The following is a 14599-nucleotide window of genomic DNA, read 5'->3' as shown; positions in this document are numbered from 1 at the left end:
TGGCATGATTTCGAATGAGACGTTTCTCTCTTTTATCCCATATTCTCCTGTTACCCTTCCGCATGCCTTGCCTGCATCCGCTTTTTATGTTTGTGACCATGCTCTTCAAAAATAAATGATAATATTGGGAGACCACTTATCATCTAGGATCACTGGCCACTAGTTACGATGAATTTTATTCAACATCCTTCTGAAGAGCGATCAAAATTCGCTCACTCTACTTGTCAAAGGAACGTTCGGGCGTCCACATCTTATTAAGGAGTGCACAATGCAGGTCCGATGAGTGCTCCGTGTTTCACGCAAACGATACACTCTTTGTGATTGCGAGTTTACGTTTATCACTATGGGTTGTAAGAAGGGAACAAAGCCAATCCCAGCAGCGCTGTCTGCTCAAGATTCTGTTTCCTTTAGCCTTATCCAGACATTCGGTAGTGGTCAACGCGGAAAGGCTTGAAACCTCATCCTTGCCTTCTGTTTCGTATGGTTCCTCTGTAGATGTGCCGTAAAAGCCCCCCCCCATTGCATATATTTTCTTGACTATCACTGCGCGATCTATCAATCATCCCGTTTTACGAATTATGGCTTCAGAGGTCATGCTTTGTTGCCTTCGGCCCCATCGATTGAAGCACATCAACCGCTTGCATTAAAAATACCTGAAACTATTGAATTTGTGTCTCGTTTGCACTACAAACTGCTGAACTCGAAAGGGTGAGAGATATGCCACAAAAAACAACTTCAACTAATGTTTCTGCTTTTTATTGTTAGATTTATATTTCTAGCTTTCAGAAAGAGCCGTCCAGCTGTATCACCCTTTCGGCGCCTAGCTGCCATGCCACCCGAAGGTTTCACTAGGGCTTGGATACTGCCAGGTTGCCCAAGCCTAGACAGGGGAAGTCGAGAGGCGGACATCGGCTTCAAAACACGGACCTTCCTGTTAGTAAATTCGTGCACTAGCCACTTGGGCCATCTCGTCCCCAGCTTTCAGAACGGACCACTTTTCGGCTAGAACCAGTGTACACCAAGTACGCGGCTCTTACACCTGATGATGGTGATGATGATGAAATCAAATTAATAGCCTCAGGGACAGATGCTTCCAAATTAGGTGATCAAAACTAACTCACGAGTCTCGCACCTATGAATGATGAAAACCCATGAGTTTTGTCAATGAGATTGATGATGGCAATATACTCGTCTATCACTTCAAGTGATTTCCTTGTAATCGCTCTGTGGAACCCATAATTTCGTGGTATTCAGACGAAATCTTATCTAGAAATATGGCACCTTACTTGAGATGTTGATCAGAGAAAGCTTAAATTACCAAGTTCTGTGCTGTATGTTGCCATCAGGCAAATGAGTGTGTCCGAATCAGTGATTTTTTGTAAAATTGAAACCAGACCGGCTGGTGTTCTGTTCGCGGAGCTTGGCAGTTAGATCGCATTCCATCTGATCAGCATCCAATAAGCACAGTCCTTTTTTCGCCTTAGTTGGAAACCACCTTAGTTGTGTAAACCACGAAGGTGATTGGATATGTAAAAGGGGTTATTGTGGATGAGGCTCAGGCAGTTCATGACACTATCAACTCCATTCCTCGGTTATGAAAACGGAATTACAAAAACGGCAAGCATTCCTCAGAACAATTGTTTTAGGTAGTCTCCGCTGGCTGTTACGAGTGCATATCTACAAATACCAAGTGAACTAAGACGTGTAGACGTATTGAATACCTTCGAATGACAGTAAGGTCATATGACCTTACTGGCTGTTCTTGGCCGATCATTGGTGAGACAGTAAAACTTTGTCGAATTAGTGTTGCTTCTGGGCGCAGACTGGCTTCTCCACAAGCCTGATCACGAACAATTTAGCTGTAGGAAGGACCCGGTAGACAGGTCTGAATGCGTTTTCCCAGTTGATCTAATGTGCTCTTTCCACCAGACAATTTAGAGCCGCACTGTCCCCTGACTTTTGAACACTAAACCTCAGATCTTTCGAGTAGTACTTTGCAACGTTCTGTGCCAGGCGTCGGGCCGTTGGACCAATGTAGTTTGCGCAGCAATTTCAAACGAATTAATAGACCGAATGGATATCTGTATTGCTTAAAAATTCAGCTGCTGTGGAATGAATCATCATCATCATTGTCAGCTGTAATAACCGCGTACTATGTGATACAATGGTTGTAGCTTCCACAGTTTCGTTCACCGATGATTCGGGGAGGTGGGGTAGGTAGCTGCGCATTGGAGGTGGGAGCTGATAAATTAGTGCATAAATACAGCGCTGTAGGTGGACGGTTAAATGGAGGGATTGGGAAGAGAGCTATGCATTGAAGACAATAGCTTGGATGCATGAGCGCCATTGGGAGCGCGACTGGGCCATGTCTGACAATGTCTTTGACCAGTGATATGGCCTCTCTCGGGATCCCCATCCAGGAAGACGACAATGGTAATGGCTTTTATACTTCACAACCAAGCCATTGTTTGACCTCCTCTGGCTCTCTTTCACCCTTCACGTGGTTGTGCGTGCATTGTTTTCCGAGGTTATATCGCTCTTGGACGAAATTTGCAAGTATGATGACTTTTTTGTCGGCTGTGAGGAGCTTTGTGGCTCTTAAAGGGTTGCCGTATGAGATGCTCGTTAACTAATTGGTATGCACGAGAATACGTGTTGTACGTTTCCACGCCGATTATATTAACTGTCCGGTCGTTGGATTTGATTGAGCATTTCGGTCACCTCACCACAGCAAACAGCTTGCTGTCATGACTTAAGGGGTTTGAAGCCTAATTAGGGCGTGCCCATTGACCGGTTCAGCCAATCTTCGCAGCCCAGGTTACTGCGCGATTCCTCATAGTATCGCCCAATCATACCTAGCCATTCAAGGTCATTTTGGGTCCAGATGTATCACTGCAAAACACAGTCAATTTTACCACCAAGCGCGAATTATCTGATTACTCGGTCCTTCGTATCCGTATTCGGTGTTGAGGTGCACCGATAAGCACTGAGTGCAATGCTGTGACAAATCATAAATTGTGAATCAATGAATACGCATACTTTGACGATTAGTTGTTCATTGAAGACAATGTGAAGAACATAAGGCTTTGAACGTCATCCTTCGAGATGACAAATACTCACTTAGGGCTCTACCCAACAACAGCGATTGGCAGGGTTTCTAGGTATTCCAACTCCGCTCACACATCTACTCAGAAGATTGTTTTTCAGTCGTCCTTCGTCAGGCTATGATGTCAACCAGTAAAGTGCAGTTTTGAGTACAAGTGGGGCTTAGGGGCTTGAGGCCATGGTGGACGGATATATCTGTATGAGAAACCTCAAGCATATGAAATCAGAAGACAAACGTTAGATAGGAAAGCAACGCTGGGTTTCTCATTTGCCGAGTGACCTATGAAATTCTGTTGCATTCTTTAAGTCTGTGGTTTCAACTTCACAAAGTACCATATCTTCTTTTCAGTCAAATATAGAACATCAAAGTGATCACCCAACAGAGAGCACTATAGAGAAGGTAGAGTTTTGCCTCGTCCGGAGGGTGGTCTCTCCTCAGAGGGATCTCCTCTGGGAAGGAGATTTATGGTACACCTTGATTTTGATGACACTGTGCTGAATTCAGACCAATAGTCGGTGAGCATCCAGGTTCACAAAATAAACCAGTTCCCTCAAAGGAGCTAGTTCCGAAGTCAAAACACGGCGTAATTAGTAGATATTCTCATTGGATAAGTTCGACTGATTCTGAGGAGTCTCGAGAAGGTACATACTCCTAGACACTATAGATTATGTTCGAAAAAAGTATATTATCAATCTGATAGTCCGAAAACAAGAAGAGAAAAAAATAGATCACCGTCTTCCACTCGTTGGCGAGATTTGTGTCATTCTGTCGGTTCCAACCGTTCGGGTGTCCATACTTTTGCAACCAAAGTGTAATTTTTTCCAATAACGCCGTTGTCACCACAGCCACGGCTCCAAGGCATGCGCTCACGGTACCAACTCAAGCTGTGTCCGATCAAGACATATTCAGAGGCTTTAGTTGGTGGACGAATTGAATGACCAGCTTCCACTGACTTCTCACCGACAGCACGTTCACCACTTGTGTCCGATTGATTGGCCTCAAAAGTTGTGACCAGGGGTAAGACTGTCAGTTGTATAGATCAAAATAAATAGGTTGATAAATCACGTGATCAAACTGTCCACAGCTGTTTATTGGTACTAAATTGGAAACTATGATACTGCGATGTAGCTCAAAGAATGGTAGAATTCGTCACGAATAATTTCAAAGCTTTAACAGCCTCTTAGAAATTGCTACCAGCAAGATACGGACGTCAAGCACATTAACTGGTTTCTCTTCTCAAGTAAATGCATGTGACAAATTATTCGTGAGACTGGACTGCCTGAGATGACGACCTAGATCTTGGTGAGATTTTGAAGCTTGGAACCAGTTATTTCAGTTATTTCAGGGAAAGTGACTTAAAGGTGATTCCTCCTTTGTAATGTACTACTCATAAAGTTGCTGAAAATCCGTCGACAGCCCACGACCGGTTTCGCCCTTTTTGGGGCTCATCAGGTAGGCGTAGTCCCCGAGTTTCTGTCAACCTTATGTTCTACTTGTTATATAGGATCGATCTCAAAGAAAATTCACACCCAAGGAACTTCTGGATGGAACTGTGAACAACAGCCATGTACCGACTTTCGCAAATGAGATCGATCGATCACGCGCAAATGAATCGGCTGATTTTCAGCACCTGATGGAAGATGTGTATTGATCCCGGCCGGTATAATCATTCCTTTTTAGTGGAGCGGGTGTCAGAATGTGATTTTTGCTCAGTCGTCTGGAAAACACATGCGTGGTACAATTATTGTTATATCAGTAGTAACGCGGTGTCAGAATGTGATTTTTGCTCAGTCTGGAAAACACATGCGTGGTACAATTATTGTTATATCACTAGTAACGCGTAGATGATGTAAAATTCGTGAATAGGGTTTGTCGACTTTTTAACTCAATCCGTCTGTCAGGTATCAGTGTCACACCTACTATGCCTTTTTGAAAGGGTGGATTGACACTGAGTCATTTGACAGATGATGTAAAATTTGTGAATAGGGTTTGTCGACTTCCTATCTCAATCCGTCGGTCAGGTATCAGATTCACACCTGCTATGCCTTTTCGAAAGGGTGGATTGACACTGAGTCATTTGATCATGCTTGCTGGTAACGTAAGCGGACGAGGTTATACACCAACGTAGCTGACTTATACCACCGGAGAGGAGACGCTCCCACATGCTGCGATCGGTTTTCGGCTATCTTTTGTGTAACGATGGTTTTGGTTTTGTCTACGATTATCTGCACTTCCGCAAACGACCCATACATTGATTTAGCCAGATCGATTATATTGATCGGTCGATTCGTGCGATCCTTAAGATGGGTGGTTGATCAGCAATGTGATTGGTCCGTAATTAGAAGCCACCACTTTTCAAACGTTCAGCTGACAGCTGTTAATCCGGTCTTAACTAGCAGCTTGTCTACGGCGGAATGTCGACAGGCACATACGATTGTCCCACTCCTTAGTCACCTGCAGCCGAATGGTGGTGTCTTAAAACTCCTTTGGAAATATTGTGAGAGCGAATCTTTTTGGGATTAGCGAGATGGGCGTAATGACAGGTTACTAGCTACTATTATTTCTTGGTATTCAACACAGGGTGACTGGAACTAATTGATGAGGCTTTAGAAGGACGCAACCGGTGGTGCATTGTCAAAGGCAGTCTCCTGTAGAGGAAAATACTTCCATAATCTGAATATTGTTTCAGCCGAAACAGGAAATGGCCTTTGTCTGGTACATTCAATTGAAGAATATGACATACGAAATCTTTAGCTGAATTTCAGTTGAATCACTTAGGTTAGTTTGCAGATGAGTTTTGTTGCAAAATACCTACAATGTGGTATTCAGGTAAGCGATAAGGATGGTAGAAATTCAGGTTCTAAGTCGGCGTGAAAGATCTCAAGAAAGAGAGAAGTGGTGTTGGGTTGCCCAGGGTTTTCCTCAGCCTTGTGAACAATCACAACAAGAGATACTGATGTAACTTAAGCAGTGAAATTTTGTTTCAAAACTCCGAAACCCAGGACGGTCAGCAAAAATCTTCAGCAATTTTTATGAGCACTAAAATTTCAAATCGATACTAAGATAGGTAAATTACGGGGTCGAAATATGTCGTGGGAGTATGGTTTCTGTCAGCAAGCAAGTGGACATCAATGGGGGTAGTACAGCTGAGGTTTGGATGGAGCAGGTGTTGGGCTCTTCAAATTCAATACAAATGACCCCAATGCCTTTCAAAAGTATCTTAAATCCTGTTGCCCTCAAGAGGGCTGGGTTACTGCCAGGCTACCCAAGCCTAGACAGGGGAGGTCTAGAGGCAGGGGTCGGTTCGGATCCATGGAACCTTCCGTCAGGTAAATCTGCACTCTAACCGCTGAGCCATCTCACCCCTTTATAGAACACATGTTCAGGTTTTCATCTGGGATCGGTTAAATTAGGATAGCGTGCCCTCGAAATGCGAGTTGCTATTAGACACCTTCTGGACGGATGATCCAAACTAACATGCGGCAACCAAGTGCGGCGACCACTGGCATTGGCAACTGAAGATCATCTATTAGGCTTACAGTCCTTGTGTCGAGTGACGTTCAGCCATACATCATCCATCGGCCTTACGGCCAAACGTGACAGGCCGCCGACGACCATCCGGTCCCAAGGTGCGCTGCATGACTACAGGTCATTCACCGAGCAAACTACTGCCTGAGATTGAGTAAGGACTGTTACCAGACTCAGAACTGAGTATCCACAAGATTGCTTGGAAATTAAGATGATTGAAAAAAAGTCCCCCTGGTTGTCTGACCAAGGAGACCCACTGTGGGCGGAAGAATAAGCGTACAACTAGCAAAATAATATCTAATAAGACGGAAAGAAGAGTTCTGTGTGCTACCTCAATCTGAAAACTAGAATGATCCCCTGGGCTGGATTCTGGTGCGCGGTGCACACATCCATTTCTACAGTACGCCTCCACATCTGGATGTACCGTCACCATGTCAAAAGAAAATGCACTAGGTTTTGTGATTTTTATTGGCAAAAAATCGTTAACTTTTGTGGTCCTAACGGAACAGTGTGCCACTGACATAACGCACGGTCTTTCGTTTTTGAGCCAGTGATCGTGGTTTTTTGCTAGCCTGAAATGAGGTTTTCGCACATAGGGAATCTGAGAACACTGCGTAATCCCTTGTCCCCTTCAACTTCATCGGATGGAACGCGTCCTTCCAGCATAGTAATTTATGGTACCCGAATGTGGGTGCCATTTCGAAATAGCAAGAATGTGAATTTGACCAACCACAGCTAGGAATTAAATCTGATCGGAAACTTCTGGGGTCTGTTAATGAGACTGTGATCTATTATGATTCGGGGAAGGGCGGAATTTGAAATCGGACGTGGATAAAATTCGATCGAAAACACGCAAAAAAGACGTGTTTCTCTCATGCAAATCTGGCGGCATTTTTTCATCACATGGTTGTTTTAATCATCTGCTCAAAGCACCTGCAAAAACACTTCTCACCTTTATCATAACAAATGGATTCAACTGAGCCCAAGATCGAACCCAGATATATCTTCTCTTTATTAGAAAAAACTCATCCATTAGCATTCCAGCTTTCATTGTCTTAAATTCTAAGGTGAAGTGTAAATCCGATAAATTCTTGGTATTACTGATGGCGTACTTTTTACCTTTGTCATGACAAATGGGCTCAACTGCACCCAAGATCGAACCCAGATATATCTTCTCTTTATTAGAAAAAACTCATCCATTAGCATTCCAGCTTTCATTGTCTTAAATTCTAAGGTGAAGTGTAAATCCGATAAATTCTTGGTATTACTGATGGCGTTCCGCACACAGTATTTCCGCAAAGCGATGATCCGCACAGACATCGAAGTGTATGCAACCAAGTCGAGTCAATCTGGAAAATGCGAACATCGTATGTCGGATCCTATGTCGAATTTCCCTCAAACTTAACCTGTTTCCAGTAAATCACAAGGTAATGTGCAATTCGTGATTCTTCAGGTGATACCCGGAAAAATATCGATGGCCATGACGCAAGACCGCACTTCTCCCCAAAGCACACACGCTACATCGACCGATGCATTTTATCGAATACTTCGTTCGATTTTCTCTGATTGGTGTCTGGTGATTGGTCACAGTGCTTCTGCTGTTGTCAGCTTATCAGATTTCCACCTGCATACAGCTTGTTCTCTTATACCGTAGGATTCAGTGCGGCTACAACGCAGCCTGAGGGTAAGCAGATTACACACAGGAGAGCCGGGAGGTCCCGCTGGTGTTCGGCTCACTGCGGGATCTGAAGAGCATAAAATCTGCACAGTTATATTCTAATAAACTCCTGTAACTTCCAGTGTGTAACCCAGACAAACGTGAAACCTTGTTTACCAGAGTGTTTTATGTTTGCACTCAGCTGACCTCCACAATAAGACAATTTTCCATTGTTTTGAACGTCAATAGAATTGTGACTGGATCCTACAGTGTCAACAAAGTACAACCGCATTTGTGTGTACTCTTCTTATTGACGTTTGGTTAGCCTAAGCTGCATGTTCTATGTAGAGAGTTCATATTGTTTCGTGCTCAAGCCAGCGTCTCCTTGAACACTGTCAATCAGAAATCTGTGCGGTAGTCTTCGGCGCTGAGGCGAAACAAAAAAAGCGAAACGAACAATACCATTGAATGCACAACAGCTTCGTCTTTGTTCCCATCCAGGACTTCAGTGACCGCTGTTTACTCAACTGGTTGTACAATCACACTAAACAGGATCGTGCTGAGAACGCCTTTTTTCGGGGGGAGGTAGTACACTAAACGGGATCAATTAAGGACTTCTGAATGGGTTAATTATCTTTAGCAAGGTCAGTAAGAACACAGCTGAATATTTGTCCTATGTTTGTCAAGGTGTCGAACAGTATTCAGTAAGAAGTACTTAACTCTGGATCCCAGTGCAGTCATTATCGTGCTGTGATATTTAGCACTGCGAAAGGTATTATTAGAAGTTAGTGAAACACACTCATTTGCAAACAAATCTGGTTTTGTGGAAGACTCACCTGAAACCCAGTTGAATCTCTCGTCCATGATGTTTGCAAGCAACCGCATGTGCTGTAGTTAGTACGATATTCGAGATATCGCGATACATTTATAGACGTAACACACTACTCATAGGATTGCTTAGTGTACTTCGCTAATTTCGTGCTATTTGGGTTCAAGTGGAACATATGGTTGAAGAAAACGCGGGAACTGCGCCTACCTGATGAGCCCCAAGAAGGGCGAAACCGGTCGTGGGCTGTCGAAGAGTTTTCAGCAACCTTGCGAGTAGCTTCCTTTTGAAAATATACTACGATATCTCGAATATCGTACGAACTGAATCATGAGGTGGCCTGTGTGCAGCAAATTCAGTTGTAGAATATCATAAACGAGAGATTCAGTTGAGTCTCTCGTGAAAACCAAATTAATTTGCAAATGAGTGTATTTCTCGAGAACAGCCCAATTCGGGTTCAATCAGAACGTAAGACTGACGGAAACTTAAGGACTGCGCCTACCCGATGAGGCAACGTAAGGGCAAAACCGGTCGTGGACTGTCGAAGAATTGTCAGCAACCTTATGAGTAGTGTATTATTTCTATCGATAGAAATGATTTTAAATGGAGATTTTGTTTTGTCATTTAAGTCAGTCTATGCTTAAAAGCCGAGAAACACTCAACAGCGGTCTCATCCGTATTTAAAATCATCAGTGGTGCGCATACCCCAGAGCTCCAGGATGTTTCGAGCGCTAAACTTCCCATCTCGTGGTCCGAACACAGCCGTTTGGCCACGAGCGTCTGGTTAGCAGTGCGATTAACTCACACTTAGACAGGACATAGTTCCACTCAACCTCCAACCACGAGATCCACATCACGTGATCACACGTGTAACCACGGGATCCACATCACGTGATCACACGTGATAACAGGCTCCTCAAGTGATGACTTCTCAGTTCATTAATCGAGTGAACTGTTTTCCCCCTGAGCTACTTAACCAAGGCTTACATTGGTAAGGTAGCATGAACTGAAATACATCCAGAGGGAATCCAGAGGGGTAAAACATACTTGGCTGCCTATCGAAAGACACCTATTGGGTGCTTTTGTTGCGAAAAACTTCGATGTTCGTCAATTTAATATGTTTGACTGCGGGAAAACTGTCCAGACTCAGTTTGTGAATGTCCCAAGGAGAGCAGCCGGATGAGACGTGCACCAATTTACACGGCAAAGAAACTTACAGGATTAGGAGATGTTTGTTGACTGCCTCGATACCCAAGTTTGTGGAAACTTTAATAAATATTTACTTTTTCCTTGACAATATCTCAGCGTATTGGGCCCGAAGCATTGAGACCAATGAACTACGATGGAGTTTACTTCAGACTGGATGGTTCAGTTACAAGCGAATGACCCAACCTGTATAGAATAACTTCTGGCTCACATGATTGTATTGAGTTTTATAGTCTTCATCTACAAAGATGGTATGAGTTAACCTACTGGTAAAGCGTCTGATGTATTCCCATATGTTGGTGTAGCTTGAGAGACTCAACCTCTTTTCCACCAAGAATATGGAAGGACAGATCTGATCAGTAGTCTTCCCTGCAAGAAAATTGATCTGTTACGAATGGGAAATTGGTAGAGTTTCAGTCAATAATTCATTTTTCAAGTAGATTCAATCCACACTGGAAAAAACACTGCACGTCTGTTTGATGCTTATTTGAAGTTATCAACAGTGTGAATCTTGGGAGAGAGAGAGAGAGGTTCGAACCCGGGCTAGCGGATGAAGACCGTGCCATCGGTCATGACGAACTTGTCAGATACACCCAACAGCTGAGGTGTGTTTGGACAGTGACTGTGCTGATATTGTTCACAGCCGCATTGGGACAAGAACTAATGGAGAAAGAGACGCGCACAAACGAAATGGGTGTTTGAATGAGTTGTTTCCTTACGGACTTCTTCGTCCTTTCATTTCAGAAAAACTCAATCCAACCGCGTTGCCCCATCAAGCAATGAACGAAGAAAGGTGATTTCCAATGGCAATAAAGAATAGAGGATTGCCTCACTGAGTTAGGCCTTCCTCATGCGTAAACTGGTGTGAAGGACAGATGGTGAATCTGCTTGTAATCAAAAAGTGCATGACTACCTCTCATCCCGAAGAGTGGATATTACGGCAAAAGGTCCTTTCAAGCCACTCTTCCGAGGGATGTCGCAATGAACCATGTTCCATTAGGTACTATTCTTTGCTCTTTTAAAAAGGCTGCCTCTTTTAGAAAAATATTCTCTCTGGAGGGTATTGCACTGACAGGGGAAAGTTAACTACAAAGTTCAAAGAACAGTACAGCAGTGTAGGTGATTACCACTACAGACCTAGCAAATAGAGTATAGTGTAAGCGTCTCCTTCACCCCTTCGTCTACTGGCAAAATAATGGCCTAGAAACACTTAAATCCAATGCAATTATTCACTTACTGGTACCAGCAGCCTATCGAACTGCAGCCCAGTGTATGCAAATCGGGATGTTGTATTTCTAACTCAAATAATTGCTCGTTCCGAATTCGCGCGCACCACGAATGGTTCATTATCATAGTGAATGCACTGCGTGCCGCACTGGTCACTGGACCGTTGTCCGTATTCATCCGATACCGCCCACTGATTGACTGACATGCGAGGTTCAACCACAAAACTCGTGGACGATGGCATCTTGACTAAACTGAGGGTGGAGACCAATAAACTCACTCGCAAAGCAGCGTTCCCAGGACAACCATCCAGTGGAGTTTTGGCGCTTATAATATCCCTCCTGTTTGTGAGGTATGGATTCGTTGTGACCAGTTTTGCGTGAGTGACGTCCACTGGGGCTTTGTGTAATCTAACTGAGCATGAGTAGAATCGTCCGTAGCTAATTACTCAACAACTAAATTACCGAACTTGATAACGGCCAAGAGTTTCCAACCATGGTCAACTCCCATGAGCTTTGTGTTTTAAAAGCAGACAGTGACATGTTGCTGTGTATCCCGATCAACTATACCCGCATCCCCATCTGCCTGGAATTTTTTAGGCAACCCAAAATGAGTTGTGGTCGACAAATTTCCATATCTGTCGCATGCAAGCAACCATAACGCTTTGTTTTTATTTTTTTTTCTCTGTTAGGCTCACGAGCATACCGTACGAAGCAAGTTTTCTCTACGGGATATCCACATGGATACCAATATGGAACTGGTACCAAGATTATTATCATCATTGCACCGAGCGCGGTTTGAAGCTTGTTAGAACGAGAAAACACAAGTTTTGAGTAGGTTTGGACACGGCAGACAGTCTTTTTGTCCCCAGAATGTTTTGCTTGCTAACAGTCGTGGTTAGAAATTGATTTTTTCAAATCTGGGTTTGTAGTTAACCCCTCAATGGAGGATCCCTGAATGAGATAAATTCCATAAGAAGCTACTAGAAATACCCAGAAGGGTCAGTGAAACCTCACAGAGTGGAACAAGATTGTGGAAACCCAAAACGTTTCACAGAATAGACAGCGATGTTTCATAGGACGGCAATTTACTTATAAATCTGTTCTGTTTCGTTAGTTGTTGGGAGATGCGCTCAGATCTTCATGGCGTTTGTGCAACACAGTTTGGTCGGTCAATCTGATCGATCATCAGATCCGTGTTGTTCACTTGCCATGTATGGGTTCGTTTTGCATTTCTCTATCGGTGATGAACTTTACTGGCAATAAAGGGAGCTAATAGACAAGGATTATTACAAGAAGCTTGGCCTATGTGTCACATATGGCTTGCCTTTGGTGAAGGAAGAAAGAAAGAAAGCGTTCAGCTGTAGCACCCTTTCGGTGCCTAGCTGCCATGCCACCTGAAGGAAGCACGAGGGCTGGGATACTGCCAGATTGCCCAAGCCTAGACAGGGGAAATCGAGTGGCGGAGGTCGGATTCGAACCACGGACTTTCCGGTCAGTAAATTCGCGCTCTAACCACTTGGGCCATCTCGCCCCAAGGTGAAGGAGACAGCCGACTCGGGTAGACATCACTATGCCATTAATCTAGTCTATTAATCTGTGACTTACTGCGAATGACTGAATTAGTTCAGTGGTGTGGATTAGGGTATCGTGTCCGATAACTTAGTTTCTTCAGAAAAAAGCTCCCTATCTTTGAAGACACATCCAAGTTTCAAAAGAAGACCCTAGACTACTGAAATATTATTAGCAACAGTTTTGTTAACTTTGCCGTTTTGTGTGTACCATAAGACAATGATGCAAATCATTCTAGGGTCTCTAACAAGCTGTAAGGCCATCATCCGGTTTGGGGGAATGTAACGTTGGACGGAATTTACTTGATCGTCGAATTGAGGTTTCGTCCTGTTAGTGTAGACATGTCTCAATGCCCAGAAGCTCTGTACAGCCGTCCTGTCCTTGTTAGGAAATCATCACCAGTGGGCCTCTCATAGACATGCCACAGAGCCCATCTCCAGAAAGACCGAATTTTCACTATTCGTAACCTTGATTATTAGTAGACATTTTGTTACAATTCTCACCTCTCAATCATGCAGCAGGTGTGGAAACCTCCTTTAAAAATAAAATTATGTATATAGGAATAATTTAGTTGCCATCATTACAGATAGTGGTGCTCACATAAGTGAACACACCTTTGAGGAGCCGAAAAGGATGTGTGAACTTTCGCCAGACACACTCATTTGCATACTAATTTGGTTTCCAAGAGAGACTCACCTAAAACTCCGCAGTCTCTCGTTTTTGATACCCTTCTGATTTTGTGAAACTTGGTTTTGAGTAAAACATAAGGCTGACAGAAACTCGGAGGCTGTATCTATCTGGTGAACCCCATGAAGGGCGAAACCGGTCGTGGGCTGTTGAGGAGTTTTCAGCAACCCTGTGAGTGGTTTCCTTCGTGAAAATATACTGCGATATCTCGAATATCGTACCAACTGAAACATGAGGCGGTCTGTGTGCAGTACATTCAATTGAAAAGGTTCATAAACGTAGGATTCTCTTGAGTCTCCTGTGATAACTGAATTGATTTACAAATGAGTGGACACATTTTCGAGAACGTACCGGTTTTACTTGGTGTCGATAAAGTGCGTTTTTGGGAAGAACCATTGTGCGGGGAAGTTTGGAAAATAACCGTTACAGTTCAAGGAAAACACGCCAGCTAATACATCATTAGAAATAGAGAGCTGCCTGAGAAAATGGCTCAAAGTCAATAGGTACGCAGGTGAGTTAAAGTGACTTAATTACTTGCAAGTAGTATACAGGCCGGTCAGAATTCACCCAACGACCGAACTAGGTATTTCTTTGCTTGATGCTCCTCGTGCGTTTGCTTACACCCTTAGTTTCAAGCTGTCTGGCTTTTGTGATCCAATCAGAGTTTACTTATGGGGTTGAACAAATTATTCTTCGGTCTTTTGACAGGTAGGAAAAAGTAACACGACTGAGCCCGTCATGCGACAACCATTTGATGATTTTGTTGACATGAATTAAACTAATATTTATCATAC

Source organism: Opisthorchis viverrini, assembly GCF_000715545.1.
Source record: "Opisthorchis viverrini unplaced genomic scaffold opera_v5_6, whole genome shotgun sequence".
Lineage (NCBI taxonomy): Eukaryota > Metazoa > Platyhelminthes > Trematoda > Opisthorchiida > Opisthorchiidae > Opisthorchis > Opisthorchis viverrini.
The sequence above is the reverse complement of the archived record's forward strand: the minus strand, read 5'-3'. Positions refer to the sequence as shown.